Source organism: Mirounga angustirostris, unplaced genomic scaffold (genome assembly GCF_029215605.1).
Source record: "Mirounga angustirostris isolate CCGP_5_RB_7025 unplaced genomic scaffold, mMirAng1.0.hap1 SCAF_3, whole genome shotgun sequence".
Lineage (NCBI taxonomy): Eukaryota > Metazoa > Chordata > Mammalia > Carnivora > Phocidae > Mirounga > Mirounga angustirostris.
The window spans coordinates 24009008-24032693 of NW_026991711.1; positions in this window are offsets into that span (position 1 = coordinate 24009008).

The following is a 23686-nucleotide window of genomic DNA, read 5'->3' on the forward strand; positions in this document are numbered from 1 at the left end:
CTGCTTCTGCCTCTGACCCTCCCCCCTCTCATGTGCTCTCTCTCATTCTCTAAGAAAAAAAAAAAAAAAAAAAACTGTGTGACATTGTCAGATTGGATAAATCACTGAATCAGTTGAAACCTTTCATCTCACCTATATAAATGTAATACTTAAACTTCTACTACGAAACACAAACTCCTGGACAAATCTCTAATATTAAATGTATGAATTTACAGAGACGTTCACCCTAGGATTTCCCCCTTTGATATCCAATAGTCTCCAAAGATGCTCACATTGCCAAAATGTAGGGTAGAACAGAAGATTTCATTTATCCCTATAGGCAAGCAGTCCAGAGACTTGCAAACACAAAAGCAAGTTAGGCATTTTCCTTAAATGCCCATATATTAAATTCCAATGATATATTAAACTAATTTTTAAAAATATTTTATATATTTATTTGTCAGAGAGAGAGAGCGAGCATGGGTACAAGCACAAGCAGGGGGAGTGGCAGACAGAGGGAGAAGCTGGCTCCCTGCTGAGCGAGGAGCCTGATGTGGGACTCGATCCCAGGACCCTGGGATCCTGACCTGAGCCAAAGGCAGACGCTTAACCAACTGAGCCAGCCAGGTGTCCCTATTAAACTGATTTAAATTTGCTGATAACATCTGTATCTAATCTATAATATTCAAACAAATGCACACGTAAATGATAAAAACTTTTTTGCAATTATTTTACCCCAAATCACACAAGATAGGAATATAATGGATGGATTAGTATAAACAATGCCGCAAATTGTTAAAAAACAAACTAGGATCCAGGAAAATTTTAAAAGTTGATCTAAAGTGGGCAAAAGAAATGAACAGGTAGCTCCCACCAAAAGAGACAAAATGGATATATGCTCAACACATCTCATAATTTAATGAATTATAATCTATAGTAATAATGAGATAAATGTTTCTGCTTGCCAGTTTCCCCAAAAAGCAACAAGTTTTATAATGCAAAACATAGGTAATTGTGATGTGAAAACAAGCACATTTATACAGTGGACGTTTATGTATTGAGCAACTACTTTGGAAAACAATTTGATAATATCGAGCAGTTTCAGCCAAGAAACATTTTTGAGTATCACTTTGTTGCAAACACTTTTCTAAGCCAAGAAATTACAGCAGAAAAAATCATAAACCTTCCAAACCTCATGTATATTATATTCCAGAGATAAGAGATAGTCAATAAACAAATTAATAGGTCAAACACATATTTTGTCAGTTGGTGATACATGCCATAGAGAAATATAAATCAAGGAAAGGGATAGTAATTGTAGGGTTGCAAGGTGGGTTGTCACAGTGAAAGTGACATTTGATTAAATGTTTAGAAGTAAGCAAGTCATGTCAATATATAGAGGGAAAACCTCAGTGTTTGAAGTCAGAGCCTTGGTAAAGACCCTAAAGGTGCAGTTTGTCTACATTTTTTGTTTTAAGGAAAAACAAGAATTCCAGAGTGTTCTAGAAGAAAAAATAAAGGAAGAATGCTAGGTAAGGAGTAGAGAAAAAGGAACTGAAGATGGATTATGTATACTATATATGCCATTGAAAATCTTTTAACATTTAGGGCGCCTGGGTGACTCAGATGGTTAAGTGTCTGCCTTCGGCTCAGGTCACGATCCCAGGGTCCTGGGATTGAGTCCCACATCGGGCTCTCTGCTCCTTGGGAGCCTGCTTCTCCCTCTGCCTCTCTCTCTCTCTGTCTCTCATGAATAAATAAATAAAAATTTAAAAAAAAAAAGAAAATCTTTTAACATTTAGTCAAGATGGAAAGCCATTATAAGGTTTTGAGATGTGTCCTGATCTGCTTTAGGTTTTGACTTGGGTTCAAGTTCTAGCTTTGTCTCTTATTGGACTTCTGTATTTGAATACATTTCCAAAGTTATCTCTAAGTTACTCTTTGTTCTTTTGAAAAAGTGGAACAGAGCCATACATACCCTACATAACCAGAGCCATCTTGTACCCAAGTTGAGGGGTTACCATTCACATCGCATTCATAGTTGCATCCTGGTAACAGTACTTACTCCATGCAGAAATATGAGGACTTAAGGAATAATTTATAAAATTATAAAGAGGAATAAATGAGATAATATGTAAACAAAAGATTAGCTCATCATTTGGAAGAAAACATAATAAATACATAAAAGATATTTATTTTTAAGTTTGATCTGAAGAGAATGCTGGTCTTTTTTTAATAGGGGAAGTAAGTAGACAACATATTAGGAACATATCTCTTTTAAGACAACTGGAGTGATCTATTTTAGTAAAATGCCCTATGTGAGTGGGATTAAAATTATCCTTACTTTTAAAAATTATTATGATTGTTAAACATGAGAAGTTTCTAATTGCAATTTGGAGATAAAATAGAATGCTCTCAATTCATTGTATCATTAATATGCTGTAAGAATTGTTACTGGAGCATTTGCCTCTCAATCAACAGAGGACAGGAAAACTTCATGTGACTTTTCAGTTTGAATTAGGAAATGAATCGAATTAATTTCTCTAGCCATTAGCCTTCCACATGAACTTACTGAGCTTTAGTGGATCCTTGATTGGTAGCCATTAAAATACGATATAATTAGCAGTATCCTAATTATATCAAACAATTTAAACAAATAGTTTTCTTGCTCTTTCGATCCCATAGAGAGAAACCAAAGTTACACATTTTTATTTGGCAACTAAAAAAAAAACCCACAAAAATAATGAAAAAGAGCACTTCCTTGTGGATTAATTAAGTGGTGGATATAATTTATTGTTTTTTACATAATGCATAAAGTCATTTTCATATAGCTAATGTCTATTTTGTGATTTTTTTTTTAAGATTTTATTTATTTATTTGACAGAGAGAGACACAGTGAGAGAGGGAACACAAGCAGGGGGAGTGGGAGAGGGAGAAGCAGGCTCCCTGCAGAGCAGGGAGCCCGATGCGGGACTCGATCCCAGGACCCTGGGATCATGACCTGAGCTGAAGGCAGTCGCTTAGCCAACTGAGCCACCCAGGCGCCCTATTTTGTGATTTTAATTGTAGAAAACAGAACAGTGCAAACTATGTATATCTACACACAATGCAATATATATATATGCATAAATTACTCAAGGAGAATTATAATTTAGTTGATAAAGTCATTCAAAGTAACATTTTGCATTAGCTTTAATTATTAAAAATCAAATAAATGATACTAATAAATGCTCCGGTAGCTTTGTATAGGAAGAAATCATTTCTAAGGAGATGAGTCAAATTTTCTCATCCTAATTTGGATTTAAGATAGACTTTATAGATTTAGTGAATAGGTAAGATATGTTTAGAATTTGGAGGAAACAGACTTCTAAGTAGACAAGTTGAGCAAAGTCAGATACAAGAGTGAGAATATACAAAAATTAATTGAAAAGCAGTGATTTTGAACTAAGGGCTTTATTCATAGAACTAAGTATTACCTGTATTCAAGTCAACAAATAATTACTGATGTGATAAGAAATTTTCTATGCACTTAAAATACACTCCCGTACAAAGATTTATGCCCTCCAAGAGTTGATATTCCAAAAAGAAATGTTAGACAACAATCAATAAGCATAATAAATAGTAAATAAAATGGTGTTACAAAGAGAAAGTTGTTATAGAAAAAAAGAAAACAAAACTAGGAACTTTATTATTGATAGTCTATTCTATTTTCTATGTTATTTATAAAATATATTAGCTTTTATAGTAGCTTACAGTGAGGTCTTTTAGAAAATGAGAAGTTACCATGGGGACAATGAGGGAGGATATGTAAACCTGAAAAAGTAGGTAGTATTAGCCCTAAGTGGGATGCATACCTGGTGTATTTGGGGAACAGAAAAGAGATTGTACTGCTGAAACAATTGGAAAGATTAATAGAGAATGGGGTCAGAGAAGTGATGGGACCAGATCTTGGACGAATTTGTAGGCCATTTTAAGGGCTATACAAAGGCCTTAAAGATCAATTCATTCGATCGCCTATAATTAACTAATTACTAAACTGAGGCCCAGAGAAAATACATGAATTCATGATCTTAAAGAGTTATCTTTTCCAATATGGCTCACAACAATGCAGTTCATCCGCTAATCAACAAACATCAATGGAGTATATACACTGCACCAGTAGATATAGTAAAAGAGTGGGAAAGAAAACCATAAAACAATGTACCTATGGTTCACTTTTGTAAGTTCTTTAATGGTACACATACCATAGTGGAGAAAGAATGGAAGGATACATTCCAGGGGGAGTAAGGGTAAGCTGATTGGGCAGGGAGGAGGCCTGTTTATTTGGATAAACACAGAATGCTTGAGAAATCCTGAAGCACATGGAAACAAGTGTACACAAGATAAAAGCTTTCTAATGGTAGTGGAGACATCGAAACGTGCATGGGTGGAACGCAGAGGGAAGAAGATTATAACTGTAAAATTATGATATACAGACAAACATGGGAAGAAAATGGAAGAAGAGGAATGTACGAAATCTGGAGAAGTAAGAAAGGATGAGATTGTGAATGATGTTATGTATCTGTTAAAGATATGAGACTTACTTGTGGGTTAAAGGAGAGCCAAAATGAGATGAGCATTGAACTTCACTCAGACTTACGTTTTATGAATATAATTACTATGGTCAAGCAGGGAATCCTATGGAAGGAAGCCAACTTGAAAGAAGACAATTAGAGTGTTATTGAAATAATGGAAGAAAACAAAATAACCTAATGATTGGAGAGGAGGCAGTAGGATCCAGGAACATTTGATAAGTATTAGGAATACAATGTGGTGGATTACTAAAGGGTGTGTGTGAAAAAAGATGGCAGGGAGCTAAATACGGACAGGCTAGAATGATGGTGCCTTCACTCAAAGAAACAGTGCAACAAGAGGAACTTGACTCTGCTTCTTGCAGTTACCAGAGGCCCATCAGCCCCCCATTTCTTATGACAAATATCTACTTCTAATAACTATGAGGGTTTCACCTCTATCTTTTCTATCTGAATTTAAATTTAATTAAATTTTAATTTAAAAATTTTTTTTAGTCAGTCCCCTGTTTTGTTTTCAAGTTTGGTTAAATATATATCTAAGACATTTTTCTAATATTTGAGCTGTCATCTGTGTGTGTGTGTGTGTGTGTGTGTGTGTAGGATGTGGAAGTTTAGTTCAACTAACTGACCAGAAATACCATCCAACAAAAATATGCAAGCTCTCTTTACGAAATTTTGCTAAACAGAATTCTTACAGAGGACACTTCCATTATTACAAACTGAAATATGCACAGTGGGCAAAAACAGGAATAAAGAGATCAAAGAAAGAGAATATCAATAGGGCTAGTATATCTCTGATATAATATCATCTTAGCATTTTAACAGCTAGATGAAAGATAGAAAGTCTATGATCAACTGGAAGGGGAAAAATGATTTCATTACTGTATATTTTTATGAAATATAAGTAAATTTTAATTTAAAATGGTATCAGGCTACTAGTACTTGGAACTTCCTCAAGTTTATGCTAAAATTCCTGTGGAGACAAAGAAAAGTCACACCCCTTATGAATTTAAAAACCATTGTATAACTTGAATTGGTTCTTTGAGCATCCTCCACTAATGGCAATAGTAATTTTAATGAGGTTCGCTAGATTTACGAAGTTTTTCTTTAACTCATTTCATAACTGAGCTTTTAATCTTGAAACTGTCAGCCTGATTTCTCTTCAAGGTGAATTAATTGCTTCCATTTCTGTGCTGCTATATAGATGTTTTATATTTCTCTGAGCATTTGCTTAATTCCATTCTGCATTAGAGTAGGTTTGGTTACTATCTCTCCCACTAATAAACACCTTGAAGTGTTGGAAGCATATGTTTCTCATCTATGTATTTCCTGCAGTACTCATAAGGCACTTGAAAATGATTGTTCAATTATTGAATGAAATTTTATCAGGATGGCATTATAATACAGAGCAATTAAATAATGTTTTGTGGTGTGTTGCCTTAGTGATTTGGAAACTACTTCGTGTAATAGAATTAAATAAAATAGGCATGATTTGAAACTACATTTTAGTTAACTGGATGGTTCATTATCCTGACATTTATAAGCCATGTTTTTACAGCTATCTTAGCTCATAACTTATCACATACTATTTTCCCATAGTTTCAAAGAAGGAAGCATTTCTTAGTAAATTGAATGCACAAAAAGATAGAATATAGTTTTGTATTTTTTTAAGAGAGAGAGAGAGAGTATGGGCACATGCTTGGGCTCAGGTGAGCAGGGGAGGGTCAGAGAGGGAATCTTAAGAAGGCTCCACCCCCAAGCCTGGAGCTGAGGCAGGGCTCCATCTCTTGACGCTGAGATCCTGACCTGAGCTCGTGACCTGAGCCGAAATCAAGTCAGACTTAACTGAGTGAGCTCCCTGGGCGCTCCAGGAATTCTATCTTAAAAAGAAATGTAGAACAAGAGGTGCCTGGGTGTCTCAGTCAGTTAAGTGTCTTGACTCATGATTTTGGCTCAGGTCATGAGTTCAGGGTCCTGGCATCAAGCCCCTGTTGGATTCCACTCTCAGCATGGAAGTCTGCTTGTCCCCTTCCCTCTGCTCCTCCCCTCCTCTGCTTGTGCTTTCTCCCTCTAAAATAAATAGATAAATTCTTAAAAAGAAATATAAAACAACTATGCTTTTACTCAAGGAATTTACTAGCCAATGATAAACCTAAAAATGTATAGTTTTTAAATTATGACAAAAGTTTAAGAAGAACCAAATTGTGTATGCTTCTCCTATGAGAGAGTATACCTATATTGATATCATTTTCAATACTGAGATATATACTTATTAATAGATATATATACAATTGTTAATTAAAAATCACTAATATTTTCATTTAAATTAAATTATTATAGGATAAAGGTAAGTAGCAAATTAACTTTTTAAAAGCTTTTTAAATTTAGTAAGCAATTTCATATGATTATTTTATGACATTAAATAAGTTATATAATTATATTGTAAGATAGGTGTTACTATCTGATTTTTCAGCCTCTCCAATTGAGGGTGTTTTGATTTTTCTCAAGATTCTATTATACTTAAGTGGTAGAAACAATAGCTACATTATTATGATGTCAAAATGCCATAACTATTTAATTGAACTATTACATAAATTTATTACAAAGAGTGTGTACTTAGAAATAAATGTAAAACTTTCTATTACTATACTTAAATTTTTACATTGCTTTTTCACTTAGAAAACAAAAGCTTTCACAACTGTGCATTTCATCATAATTCCAATCCTATTACTCTTGGAATAGAAAGACAAAATGCATATGAGTGTTTCTCTTGGGAGATTTTTTCCATGTATCAAATATTTCATAGTACTTGCAGACCCCTGATCAGCTACTGTGTCATATGTTGGATTTCAAATACTGGGTCCCAAAAATATGACCATCTTATAACTTATAACCTAGGCCTAAATGTGTCTCAAAATGCCAACAATGTTCTGGTCCCATTGGTTTCTTTTTGGAAAAAAAAGTATTTAATAGGTCAGCCTCACTAGCTGAGAGAATACATATGCCCTCCACCTTTAATGATTATGACTGTCAAAGTATTCTATATAATCTGAATTCTGAAGCTATGTTGATTTTGGGAATTTCAGTTGATTGATTAATTGAATTAAAATGAATTTATTTAAAAATAGTTGTTAGTCATGAGATAAACTGTAAACAGTTAAAATATAGGAAGATGATAAGGAACTGAGTACTAAAATAAGCCTGTATTTTTTTTTTGCTCTGTGCTTTTTCAATTTTAAGTTTTATTATCTAATATGTATACATATTAAATATATACACATATGCATATATATTGTATATGCAGTGTTTAAAATTTTACATTGATATCATTATGCATTTTTAAAATCAACTAAGAGTATTATGCAAAACGTGAAACTATACGATTTGAATTTAGCAGCTAACAAGAGTATTGCTCTATCGTTGAATTTGTATTTTACTGTGTATGACTATAGTTTCAAAAATATAATGAAGTTTCGAAAGTGAAAAGATATGATCAGGGATATTTCCCTTCTTTTTTGAAATGTTAGTTAATCTTCAATAAAAACATCTAAATTAATTTAACAAAAGGCTTGCATCTTATTCACCCTCTATTTTGACTTTTTTAGTGGTCCAGTTTTAGCAATTCACATTGTATGACAGATATCGTAAATTATAAAGCAAAATCTCCTTAGTAATAATCGGTATCTAATCAAACAATTTAGCATCACTATCTGTTTTATATATTTAAAAAATTCTTACCAAAAAGTGTTTATATTTTTTCAGAATCAGAACAATGGTGAAAACATTCCAAATTGAGAACAATTATACTTTAAAGTAGTATCTTGGTCTATATGATATACTTACATTAATTGGAAGCGAATATTTGTTAGGAACTTCTCACATAAGTCCACATTTATGTAACTTACTTTGTTTTTCCCAAAAAATGAACTATTTTTGTTAGAATGTATTTCTGCTATGATTCATACCTATGCTTCTAATCGTTTCCAGTGCTTTCAAAATACCTCAAATCTGTGATTAATAATTCTGCAACACAATTATACTGAAATTTTTAAATAAAGAAAACATTATGTATACAGCATGTTTTACCAAATATCAAATGATTACATTTCATAAAGTCAGTGAGATATTTGAAAATCCCCATTACCTCAACACCTATTCCTGGTACCCACAACTATTGAAAACTTATTTATTTTCTTTCAGGAAAATGTTCCATTTTATTGCTCTTCTGTTGTTGTGGTTTCTGCCATCTGAAGTGTCACCCTATGATCTCATTACTTCCTACTTTTTGAAAACCTCTGAACCAGAAGTTGAACTTAGAAACGGAGGCCAACATCTCTGGTGCTGACAGTAAGTAGTATCCAGCTTGCGCCTTCCTGTTCTCTGCTCCAGCTTTTGAATTCTCTTCTTCAAATCTGTTTTTTTTCCTTTCTGCTCTGTGATTTCAATATCACTCTGTATTGCATCCTTATAGTCACTCTACTATAGTAAAATATAACCACCTACTCAATAGTTATTAAGAGAATTACTGCCAAATGTGATGCACTGTTCTGAACTTGTGGGATACAGTAAACAGGGCAAATAAAATTCCTATTCCATGGAGTTTATTCTCTTGTCACAGCTGAATTTAATTACCCATTAAATTTCAATGCATTGCAAAGCTTACTAAAATAAGTAGTTACATATTTTATTTTAAAACATTTAATAAAATTTACCAAAATGTAAGCAATAGGCTAGGTACTAAAAACATGCATATTAAAAACATATTTCTTTGCATTTAAATAGTGAATAATGTACTGGCCATATGGTAACATGTGCTAAAATAGTGGAATATCTATGAATTTGGAGGTTCTAGAATCAAGTGCTATGCTTGAATCCAAGCTTTGCTATTAATTGGCTCTTGAGATAATTTACTGAATGCACATCAATGATCATAATATTGACAATAATAAGGAGAATTATAATGGTAATAGTTGAACTCATAGGATTGCTGTGAAAATTGAATGGCATAATGAGAGTTTTGCATACGGTATGGCACAGAACATGTGCTCAGTGAATATATTTTTGTTGGAATAATATTGTTAGTATCCTAGAACAATATATATGTTAAATGGTCTAGAAGCATCTATGATCTAGTAACCTATTTCTGTCTGGGCGAGAAGGGTCATATTTAATAATTGAATTTAACATCAAAATGTTTCCTTTCTGAACCTCCGTTTTTTCATACATAAAATGGTGATAACTTTTGTATCATAATTAGTTAAAGGAATAAATAAAATGAGCCACATGAAAGTGGAATGTAAATTCCAAGCACAATGTAAATACACTATGTTATTAATATACTACATTAAACTTATTAGGAAACAACAGTGTCATTTGAAGGTGAATTACCTGAAAATCTAATGTTTGGTGTACCAGTTAGGTGCCCATAGTTAAATTATAATATAGACATACTTCATTTTATTGCACTTCACGCTATTGCATGTGGCTGATAATTGCTTTTTTTTTTTTTTTTTTTTACAAATTTAACGTTTGTGGCAACCCTGCATAGAGTAAGTCTATTGGTGCCATTTTTCTAACAGAATTTGCTAACTTCATGTCTCAATGTCACATTTTTGGTAATTCTCAAAATATTTCAAGCTTTTTTTTATTATATTTGTTATTGTGATCTAAAATCAGTGATCTTTGATGTTACTATTGTACTTGTTCTGGGGCTATAATGACCATGCCCATATAAGATGATAAATTTAATTACTAAATGTTGTGTGCCTCCTAACTGCTCCACCAACCTGCCATTCCCCTGTCTCTGTTCCTCTCCTTGGGCCTCCCTATTCCCTGAGGCACAACAATATAAAAATTTGGCTAGTAAGTAACCCTGCAAAGCCTTCTAAGTGTTCAAGTGAAAAGAAGAGTTGCACATCTTTCACTTTAAATCAAAAGTTAGAAATGATTAAGCTTAGTGAGGAAAGCATGTTGAAAAATGATATAGGCCAAAGGCTAGGCCACTTACACCAAACAGGCAACTTGTGAATCAAAGGAAAATTTCTTGAATGAAATTAAAGGTGCTACTCCAGTAAACAACAACAACAACAAAAAAATGGTAAGAAAGCAAAAGAGCCTTATTGCAGATATAGAAAAAGTTTTAGTGATCTGGATAGAAGATCAAATCAGCCACAACATTCCCTTAAGCCAAAGTCTAATCCAAAGCAAGGACATAACTCTCTTCAATGCTATGGAGTTTGAGAGAGGTGAGGAAGCTGTAGAAGGAAAGTGTGAAGCTAGCAGACATTGGTTCATGAAGTTTAAGGAAAGAAGCCATCTCTATGCCATAAAAGTGCAACGTGAAGGAGCAAGTGCTGATGTAGAAGCTGAAGCAAGTTATCCAGAAGATCTATCTAAGATAATTAATGAAGGTGGCTACATTAAACAACAGATTTTCAGGGGCACCTGGGTGGCTCAGTCGTTAAGCGTCTGCCTTCGGCTCAGGTCACGATCCCAGGGTCCTGGGATCGAGCCCCGCATCGGGCTCCCTGCTTGGCGGGAAGCCTGCTTCTCCCTCTGCCACTCCCCCTGCTTGTGTTCCCTCCCTCGCTGTGTCTCTCTCTGTCAAATAAATAAAAATAAAATCTTTAAAAAAAAACAAAACAAAACAGATTTTCAGTGTAGACAAAATAGCCTTTTGTTAGAAGATTATGTCTTCTAGGACTTCTTTCATAGCTAGTGACGAGAAGTCAATGTCTGGCTTCGAAAATTCAAAGAACTGGTTGACTCTCTTGTTAGGGGCCAATGCAGCTGGTGACTTTAAGTTGAGACCAATGCTCATTGAACATTCAAAAATCCTAGGACACTTAAGAATTATGCTAAATATACTCTGCCTGTGCTCTGTAAAATGACCAAAAAGCCTGGATGGCAACACATCTGTCTACAGCATGGCTTACTGAATCTCTTAAGCCCACTCTTAAGACCTATGGCTCAGCAAAAAAGATTCATTTTAAAATATTACTGCTCATTGACAATTCACCTGATCACCTAAGAAACTTGATGGAGATATACAATGAGATTGATGTTGTTTTCATGCCTGCTAACCCTGGGAAACCAAAGAACTCATTTGACTCACTTTATTGTAACATTCACTTTATTGCACTTGTCTGGAATTGAACCTGCAATATCTCTGGAGGTATACCTCTATATTATAAATTTTATGAGATAGCTGTGAAAAAGTAGAAATATGAAAGTATTAGTATCAGGAGATTGAAATAAGAAAAGAGAAGGAATTTTCATATTGCCAAATAATATATCTAATAAAGTGTGCTACATGTGCATGTCATCATTCTGTATGCCTCTCTGAACCTCAAACCCCACATGTAAAAGTGAAATAATATCAGCTCATTCAACTGAGTGGATGAATAAGGCTCACAATAAGATGAACTACTCTGAACACCAAGTAAAATGCCTGCCTCATAGTAGACACTCTATAAATGCCATACCCCCTCTCATTTATTCTTCCCTACTTCTTGTTTTGGGTGGGGAAAATAAAGAATGGCTGGAATCGGAAACAAGCTTCATATAGCCACTTGAATTGCTTTCTCAGTACATCACTATGTTGCCAATATTGAAAAAGCTTTTTTCTATAAAGAGTATTATTTTTCTACTACAAGAAAAACTCATAAATTTTGTTCATTCTTATACAAAAAAAATCAGAGAGAGAGAGAGATATCAATTGTTAAGTGAGAAAATATTATCAGCCAATATACCCCCAAGGTGAAGACCAGAGTAAAATGCCTCATTTGTCTGGAGACACTGGGTTACATGTGTTATTTTCTGACAAACAATGAAATTTGTCTGGAACTGAGGAAGCATTATAAAATTTTTATTACTATGGAAATGTAATTTAAATTGTTATTTATATCACACTGTAGTCAGAACTTGCAAATATTTGTTGTCTTTGAATTTGTCTACCTTCAAATGATAGAACCATATAAATACTATACATTTACTATAGATATGTCAGATTTGTTGGCATTTGTCAAATAATATGTAAAAGATCTGTTTACTTCTAAGTGCTTATATTTTGGGAAAGCTCTTTAGTCAAGATTAGCTTGAGTATATAAAATTTTTAAAAATCTTTTCAAGCTGATCTATTTATTCTATTTTATTATGTTATGTTAACCACCATACATTACATGATTAGTTTTTGATGTAGTGTTCCATGATTCACTGATCTATTTTCACCAACTAGAAAACTAGAAGACAATTTATGAAAGGCTTAAAATATGTTTGTGATTATGTTGGACACTCTCCACAATAATCTCCAAGACATATACTATCATCATGTCATATGTGAGGAAATAAACTAGGGGTAAAGTAGAGATAAAAATGTGTATAGTTGTTTAAAAGTTATTTGCTTTTCACATTGAAAATGTGTAATAGTAAAAAAATTAAAGAGTCAGAAGATAAGGGGAGAATATGTTGCCTCTAAGCAGAATTGTGGCAGAACAGAAAAAAAAAAAATGAGAGTTTAAACTTGCCTTGTGAAATCCTATGGCATAAAAGAAAAACAAAGATAAAACAGTCAGATTAATTAAATGTATCAGAATATTTTTACCTACAGTTAATAGGAATTCCAGCCAAAATTGCACATAACAAGAAAATGGGAAGTAGATGCCACTAATTCTTAATATTTTCATTCAAGATCTCTTGAGTTTCACACATTTCCCTTTGCCAGTCCCAGAATCTCTTCTTTTATCCACAGGCTTGTTGTATCATGGTTAAAATTACAACCTCACCTGCAGTCCACCCTTGTGTACATGACTGCATCCAAAGAAGGGAAGGGAAGTGTCTGTTTTAGTCACAGTGGAAATCCTTTTCCATAGGGCCATCCAACCTCACACCCCTAATATATCATTGGCCAGAATTGACCCAATTACTGCCAAGGGGAAGAAGATTGCCAACATTACTTAGTTCAAGCATCATTTATGCTCTGGGCCTAGAAAGGGGCCCATCTTTTCTGGACATACCTTAACTACATCTAGATTATTTTGGTAAGAAAAAAGAGAAAATAGCTTCTGAATTAAACTATTCAGAAAAGTAAAGTTGAAGAAAATAGCTTTTGTATCTGTCACTTTAAGTGTGAATAACTTGGGAGACAAGATATGATCCTGAGCTGGGGTGTTTTGGGCATTTTTCTGTTGCAAATTGAGTAGGTTCAGGGACCAAAGCATTATACTACTTCAGGGAGTGCCATTCATATTATAATCCATGTAAGTGCTATTACCTTGGGTGGCTATTTGCATAAACTCTGGCAGATATAGTGCCTTGTAATTATTACAAAGACATGTTGTATAAATTACCATAGGTTTCAATAGACTTAATATTATATACTAAGCACTGAGTGTCACAATACAATAACCATTTAATATTACTAAAATATATATCAAACATAATATGCCACAGGTAATCCTTTATTTTTTTTAAAGATTTTATTTATTTATTTATTTGAGACAGAATGAGAGACAGAGAGCATGAGAGGGAGGAGGGTCAGAGGGAGAAGCAGACTCCCTGCCGAGCACGGAGCCCTATGCGGGACTCGATCCCAGGACTCCAGGATCATGACCTGAGCCGAAGGCAGTCGCTTAACCAACTGAGCCACCCAGGCGCCCGATAATCCTTTAATATATGTTCTAATTTAATCCTCACACAACAGCCTCATGAAATGACTTTATTGTCCCCATTTACAGAGGAGGAAATTGACTGCTTTATAGTTTAAATAGCCTACCCAATATCTCAGTTAGTAAATAATAGAGATAAAGCTAGAGCTTGTAAATATCATTTACAATATTAAGTCATTGCTGTTAAACACCCTGATGCCTGATCAATGGACAAGAAGAAAAAGAACTGGAATATAATCTTGGCCATGAAAATGAGAAATTAAAAAAGAGAGAGAAATAAATAGAATGTGGTGCTGAAAAACCCAAGGGATGCTCCTAGATGCAATATTAGCACTGATTATGAGAATGTTGGTTTCTCTAAATTTTGAAATGTAGAATGAGTCCAGAAGTAAAAAATAGAAAGAAATAAATAGAAAGAGTGCAGAGCTGAAAAATCCAAGGGATGCTCCTAGATGCAATATTAGCACTGATTAAGAGAGTGTTGATTTCTCTAAATTTTGAAATGTAGAATGAGTCACGAAGTAAATAATGAGGTGTTCTCAAACCAAATGCAGCTGTACTCTTTATTCATGAATCATAGTGTGAGCAAAGGTTTTATGAATTCATTGCCTTTTGTATTCTAAGTGATGGAAGTAGAAGTAGTAACAGCAAGGGTAGAAGCATTTATAATTTGTTAAAAATAATACATAGACACAATATATTAATAAGGATAAAGAAACGTCAAAATATCATATCTATATGTTTTCAGATTCAGATGTTTCTAAAATGATTTTGAAATAGGAGACTGATGCAAACAAACTTGTAAAGAATAGTGTCTTTAAGGAGCATACTTTTTGAGCCTTTGTAGTCTTGGAATCTTTTCTTTTTCATTTCCTGGCCACATTACAATGGGGAAAGTTACCCTCTTGAGATTTCAAATTCCCTAGCTGTTAAATATGGATTAATAATGTCAATTTATCTTGGTCTTTTTGAGGTTGATGGTTGATAATATATGCCAATCACCTAGCTGACTGGTTGCATGGAACATACCGGGCATAGTTTCTCTCTCTTAATAGGAAGAGGAACTATAAAAAAGATATGAAATTTCTATTTGTGTTTAGTTTCTCTTGTCTTTTACCTTACTCCACGTATAGCCTACATTCGAAAATGATTTTTAGGATCTAATATCCCCTAGGCAATTATTAATTCATTAACTTTAAGTAGCCCCCTTCAACAGAATATCATTCCTTATTATAAAGAAAAAAATTGTATACAACTTCTTTTCAAAAGCATCAAAGTCAACACATGCACATCACAGATATGCGTAAGGGAATGAGAAATATGAAAAAGTAACCTCTCATTTTATACTGCTAGTCTGTGTCAAGATGGCAGGTAATGGCACCAAACTTTGCAGACAATAAATAAGAAAATCTTATCAATATATTATATTATCTGTCTTAAAGTATTTGGTGTGTCTTTATGTCATTGATTACCTTACTTGATAAGAATTAGTTTTAATTTCAATCATATTTTAAAAATCAATATTAAAAGATAAAATATATTCCAAGTGAGTTTTCCCTATATCTTTCAATTACATATAATTGAAAAACAAAAACTGGAAAAAAGTAACCCTAATACATGAATTCCAATATTTTTACATTTTACGAAGCAGAAGTATTAAATGAAGCAAAACAAAGAACTACATCTCAAATAAATCTACTATACAGTCTACTATATAAATTTATCAGTACAGAGAAGGAGAGTCTTATCTCAGAATAAGAGCCTTCTAAATTATAATACCTTAAGTACATAAAGAATCTATTATGTTGTCATTAGCTTTCTCATTTAGCTACATACAAATGACAATTTAACACACTGGCAACAGCTCTTGGGTATTATTGTTCCAAAAGACTAAGTTGTACACTATACAAGGAAAAGACATCTTTAAAGGTGTAATAAATGGAACATTTAGTCTTAATAGTGTTTATATTTAAAAGATATGTATATACTTTTATTTTTAAAAAATTTCCCTTTTTTTATGTTTTTATTTTAATTCCAGTTAGTTAACCTACAGCGTTATATTAAATTTCAGGTGTACAATATAGTGATTCAACACTTCCATACAATACTTAGTGCTCTTCACAAGTGTACTCCTCAATTCCCATCACCTAATTAATCCATCCTTTCACCTGCCTCTCCTCTGGTAACTATCAGTTTGTTCTCTATAATTGAGAGTGTGTTTCTTGCTTTGTCTCACTGTCTTATTTTTGTTTTCCTTTGCTTGTTTGTTTCTTAAATTTCACATATGAGTGAAGTCATATGGTATTTGTTTTTTCTATGACTTATTTCACTTAGCATTATACTCTCTAGCTTCATCTGTGTTGTTGCAAATGACAAGATTTCATTCTTTTTATGGTTGAATAATATTCCATTTTCTAGATGAATCAATTTTAAAGCAACCTGAACCTAGAATCCTGTTAGACTTTCACCTTTACCAGTATCAGTCGCCTCACCCACCTACACCTACCAAGATGCTTTAGCAGTTCCTATTTATTGTGTTTTTCCAAAGATTTTTAGATAAAGTTGTCTTTCATGAGGATATGTAACTAGGTTATGAGAAAATTAACAAATTTACATGATTGTAAAAACAAGCATCATACAAAGAGGAGAAAACACAATCACCTCACCTTAAGTCCTCTGATCAGCTGGGAGGAAAGGCAGGGCAGAGAGGTGTTCAGACTTCCTAAGGGAAATGTCCACTACCAGTTCACCTTTGTATAAAAATCAGTCAACATGTTTTCAGAGGCAATGGAAAGTGGCCAAAGTTTGGTAACGAGGCTTTCTCTTGCATCTTCATCATTAACTGTTTTATCAATTTAGATATTTTGATATTGCGGAATCTGCAACTGAGTTCAGATTACTTGCTCTTCTTTGGTGCAATGCCTATTGGCATATTTCATTAATTCAGGAAACTATTAATTATATTATTAGGTAACAAGGCTTAGTTTAATGTGGATAAATGAATGGGTTACTAATAAGTTGATATTGATGTCCTACTCATCCATTCAAATCTCAGTCTCCTTTCCTGACTCACTCAGGCAGAGATGAGTGGACATTCCATTTGCTGTCATAACATTTATGCATACTATCATTTAGCAGACATAAATCTTTGTTTAAATATCTACCTTCAAAACTGGTGATTAGCAACACTTTTGAATCCTTTATGATTTGTAACATAGAAGGTGCCCCATCATTGATGGTGTATATCACTATGTGGAAATGAAAATATTGTAATTTTTCCATGTTGTTTTGTTGTGGTAACTTTTGTGTAATTACCTTTATGACTCTATTAACTCTTCCAATCAAATATGGCACAAACTAATAGGAAATGCCCATATGCAAAATGTATGAATACACTAGGTTCTAATTAAATCAGGTTAAATTATAAAGGATTTTAAAGGAATATATTGTGGTACAAAAACATAGTTTTCTGGGGAATAACATTCTCCAATAAACTATTTGATTTCAAATCAATATAGAAGTTTAAAATATATTGGGATAGTTAATTTTTTCAACTTCTGATGTAATAATAATAATAATAAACTTCAAGATAATCAAACACTTGATGTTTAGCATAGGAAACAATAGTTTTAAAGATGGTGGCAAATATTCTTCCTCAAACATTTGAAGAACTGATTCAGAAAAAGTAGTAGATGTGACATTGGTACCAAAGTTATCAAAATTGGTTTAAGATTTAGTAATGTCAAGCACTGATAATGTTGATGCAGAAATTCAAATGTGTCTGGGCAGCTTACTGTAGAACAGTGGTTTTTTTGTTTTTTGTTTTTTTGTTGTTTTTTGTTGTTGTTGTTTTTTGCCAGGATTGATTTTGCAGCCCAGGTATCTTTTGGAAATATTTGGAAACATTTTTGGTTGTCACAGTGGTTATGGGGGTTACTACTATCTAGAAGGTAAAGGGCAGATGCAAGTAAATATCCTACAATGCCCAAAATAGCCAGCCACCCTCTCCCCTAAAAAGCATTATTCAGGCCAAAGTGCAAAGAAAGTCAAGGCTGAGAAAGCTTACTGTAGAGGTTATGATGATGATGATGATGATGATGATGCTTATTATCATTATTAATTTCCCTGAAAGATCATGGGATAAGTTTCTACCTATTACAATTATAATGGTTCTATATTAAAAAGGTATTAGGTTGTGAAATTTATTTTTGAAACATTAATTCATTTATTTATTTTACATACATATCTATTGTGAAATGTTTACCACAACAAAGTTAGTTAATATATCCTTGATTTCACATAATAAGCATTTTATTGTTGTTTTTAGGTGAACATATTAAAAGCTCCACTTTAATAGAAACTTTCAAATATACAATAGAGTATTGTTAATAATAGTCACCATTTTGGATCCATGGAATTTATTCATCTTGTAACTGAAAATCTGTCCCCTTTCCCCAACATCTTCACATTTCCTCCACCCCCTAACCTCTGGCAACTGCCATTCTACAAATCTGTTTCTAAGAGTTCAATGTTTTTAGATTCCATGTATTAGTCTCTGTCTGACATATTTCACTTAGCATAATGGCTTCAAGGTCCGTCCCTGTTTCACAAATGTCAGGATTTCCTTCTTTTATGTAATTTCCTTTTTTAATAAATAAATTTAATCAATCAACCAATTGATCAATCTATCTAAAATTATGTCAGAAGCTTAGACACAACTCACCACAGCACTGTTAACAGTGATAGCTTGTAAAAACCAAGTATATGCAATTCTATGCATTCCTTGAAAGAGAAATTTAACAAATAGGGCAATTTTGCTCATCCACAAGCATTTACTGCCTTTATTTTGGATCCTATGAATAAAATTAAAATCTGAAGAACAGGTATAGTTCATGATATGACTTCTCTTAATAGAAAGACATGATACTAATTAAGAGTGCTTTCAACTATAAAAAACTGTGAAACTGAAAATCTAACATTAGCTTAACGGATAGGACTTTATCTAATAAAAGAAGTCTGAGATTGGCAGGTCAAGACATGAAGTGATCCTGGACCCAAGTTCATTCTGGTTTTCTGCTCCACTATATTTAGCAAATTGGTTTGTTTTCTCTTTTCTTTTTATTTTTTATTTAAATTTTTGGTAGTTAACATACAGTGCAATATTGGTTTCTGGAGTAGAAGTCAGTGATAAATCACTTAGATACAACACCCAGTGCTCATCATAGCAAGTTCCCTCCTTAATACCCATCACCCATCTAGCCCATTCCCCACCTACCTCTCTCCATCAACCCTCAGTTTGTTCTCTGTGTTTAAGAGTCTTTCATGGTTTGTTTCCTTCTCTCCTTTTTTTCTTTTCTCCCTTCCATTTGTTCATGTTTTCTTTCTTAAAATCCACATACGAGTGACATCATATGGTATTTGTCTTTCTCTGACTGACTTATCTCACTTAGCATAATACCCTCTAGTTCTATCCACATCATTACAAATGACAAGATTTCCTTCTTTTTGGTGGCTGAGTAATATTCCATTGTATATATATGCCACATCTTTTTTATCCATTCATCAGTTGCTGGACTTTTGGGCTCTCTCCTTAGTTTGGCTATTGTTGATAATGCTGCTATACACATCACTGTGCATGTATCCCTTCAAATCTGTATTTTTGTATCCTTTGGGTAAATACCTAGTAGTATCAGGGTAGTTCACAGGGTAGTTCTATTTTTAACATTTTGAAGAACCTCCATACTATTCTCCAAAGTGGCTGCACCAGTTAGCATTCCCACCAACAGTGCACGAGGGTTCCTGTTTCTCTCCATCCTTGCCAGTATTCTATAAGAAAATGTTTTTGCACTCGCTTATGTTTTAAGCCATTGCCTGAATATGAAGGAAATGAATAAAATTATAACCAATGCACTAAAAATGATACATATTCCTAGATGTACCCATCAGTCACATGAATACCACTTCAGTTGCAGGTAACAGCTTATCTTTTTTTAAAATTTTTTTAATGTTATGTTAATCACCATACATTACATCATGAGTTTTTGATGTAGTGTTCCATGATTCATTGTTTGCGTATAACACCCAGTGCTCCATTCAGTACGTGCCCTCTTTAATACCCATCACCAGGCTAACCCATCCCCCTACCCCCCTCCCCTCTAGAACCCTCAGTTTGTTTCTCAGATAACAGCTTATCTTATATCCTTCGGTATTTGACATTTTGAATAAATTGTTTTAAAATACTTGCAAGAGTTTCTGTTATTCTTCATTTAGTCTTCAGCCAGATGGCTGGATAGTTGAAGTCACCTGACTATATTTTTTTAATGTCCCATTTCTTGACATGACTCAAAGGACTTCAGCATACATCTGCCATGATATTTTTTTTTCTCTCCTTTAATCTTACTCATTTTTACCTCTGCAAATGTTCATTTATTCCTAGGTATGTTTAGAGTACACACACACACACACACACACACACACTGTTCTTTGTATGTATGTCTGTATATCCTCTTTTGCATAAGATGCTTATACATATGAAAATTGGGGTACTTCTCATAAAATATAAATTAATGCTTTAAAGTTCCAATTTAGTAGTATTGTAACAAACTTTTATATTTCTTGAACTACCACTTTTTAAAAAAATCAGTGTTATTTTAAATAACTGAAAGTAAAAGGAAAAAAAGATTAATGATATTTAGACCTATGAAGGGTGCAGCATTTAGATCTATTGTTTTAAATTCTTATGCTAATATAGAACATTCAAATCATATATTCATATATATATATATATTCAGCAGTGGAGTATATTATTTTAATTACCTGCTACATAAAACTGTAGCTTAGTATTGTGCTAATATTTTATATCATTTAATAAAAACATTTTTTTCTCTGATGTACATGAAATTTCACTAGAATAAGTCATTAAAAAGTGTAAAAACTTGGGGCACCTGGGTGGCTCAGACAGTTAAGCATTTGCCTTTGTCTCAGGTCATGATCCCAGGGTCCTGGAATTGAGCCCTTTGTCAGGCTTCCTCTCCCTTTCTCGTGCTCTCTCTCTCAAATAAATAAATAAAATCTTCGAAAGAATAAAGTATAAAAACTTTTTAAAGTATCTTAATATGATAAATGACGGGAATACTATAAATGTTTTCTCAATATTGAGGTACTGATTTGCACATACATTTGGGTGGATAAATACAGACACAGATTTGAAGATGTTAGTGAGCTGGTATCTGACTTGAAAACTGCATGGAATTCTTGGATGAATATACTGCTAAAACACAATGGAAGATGGGGCGCCTGGGTGGCTCAGTTGGTTAAGCGACTGCCTTCGGCTCAGGTCATGATCCTGGAGTCCCTGAATCGAGTCCCGCATCGGGCTCCCTGCTCGGCGGGGAGTCTGCTTCTCCCTCTGAGCCTCCCCCCTCTCATGTGCTTGCTCTCTCTCATTGTCTCTGTCTCAAATAAATAAATAAAATCTTAAAAAAAAAACACACACACAATGGAAGATGTTAGGACATTTGGAAAAGCAGTCAGGGAGTGAAGTAATGACGGTTATCTCTTGGACGAACCTAGATATGTGATGAAGAGGCAGATGCCTCTTTTATGATAGTAAAAAGGAACCCATTTCTCTTATTATATCATAAGAATTTTTTTTTCATTTTTAAACTAAATTCTTTAGGTAGGTATATTAATGCAGTAGGCTAGTAACATTTTTCCCCATAAGACCTTAATGGCAAAATTAAAATATTTCCAAATAAAGTTGAGAAAATTATGTTCCTCTATATGCATTTTTTTAAATCTGAAGAATGAAGATATTTCAGTTCTACAGTGTGTCAAATATCTTGTTTATATTGCTTTCCACTCATAAAAAGAGGGAAAAGAATACCTCATTTTTAACATTCCTCAAACTCTGTTTTCTACTCAAGAAATCATTGTTCCAATGAGTGAAATATTTATGAATTTGTCTAAAAATATTTATTTAATATATACTATATATATATATTTTAAGATTTTATTTATTTATTTGACACAGAGAGAGAAAGCACAAGCAGGCAGAGAGGCAGGCAGAGAGAGAGGGAGAAGCAGGCTCTCCACTGAGCAGGGAGCTGGACGTGGGGCTCGATCCCAGAACCCAGGGATCATGACCTGAGCCGAAGGCAGCCGCTTAACCGACTGAGCCACCCAGGCGTCCCTATACTATGTATTATAAAGAGTGTGAAATGCTACGTTTCCATGTTAAAAAATGTACAGCCTTGCCCTCACAAAGCTTAACTCTAGCAGGAATCACAATCTTTAAACAATTATTTATAATAAAGTAGAAGTATATTGACTGCTTTAGAATTTAGGGAAGACATTCCCAAGGAAATCAAGTTAGTCAAGAGAAAATTGAAATAAGGAGAGTGTTCCCTTTAGTGAAAATTGTTGGTAAATGCATTGTGTTTCTGCAAACACAATGATGCAGTAGAGAAATAATGTTTCCAGGATAACAAAGTCTAGAAAGATGGAGACAGGGATGGGAGAAAGGGTGTATAACTAAAGTAATAAGATGTCTAGATTCGGGCACCTGGGTGGCTCAGTTGGTTAAGTGACTCCCTTCGGCTCAGGTCATGATCCCAGGGTCCTGGGATCGAGTCCCGCATGGGGCTCCCTGCTCAGCGGGGAGCCTGCTTCTCCCTCTGACCCTCTCCCCTCTCGTGCTGTTTCTCTCTCACTCGCTCTCTAATAAATAAATAAATAAATATTTTAAAAAAAGATGTCTAGATTCATCAGGATTCAAATTTATATCATATTTCCAGTAAAATGCACTAAAGGAAAACAAAAGACTTTTATAATAATACTTAAATTGAATGCATTTTTCTTAATCTTTTTTTTTTTTACCATTTATAATGTTAGCCTTTGGGTAAGTGCTGTAGAATTTCATATTTTCAAGTGTAAGTCTCTTGTAAATCATAAGTTTCATATTATTATTACCCCAGTTTACAATAGAGGGAAATTGAAACACTGGAAACTCAATCTGCAGTGTTGGAACTGGGAATCTGTAGAACCCATATTAACAAACTGTTAACTGCTAAGCAACTCAAGATCAATTCAAATAATATCCAAATTACTTACATGGCCTTTCTCATTTATCTTTGTATTCAACAAGTCATCCGTGAACTGTCCCCTATTTCTTTCTATGCGATTATTAAGCAATCTTTGAATGAGTGCCTGAAATGTTACAGACACTGGGTTAAACCTGTCAATCCAGAGATGCACGACAAAATTGCAACCATTCAACAGTCTATGGATTTGAGACACAGACAACTGATCAGACAAGTAACAGGGGACAAATAAGGGGAGTGGTAAAACAGCAGCATCACTTACTCTTTGTGATAATCAGGAGATGCTTTTCCAAGAAAGTCATATCTGAACTGATGTTTGAAGAATAAATAACAGTGAACTAGGACATTAAGTTTGTGAAGGACATTCTAG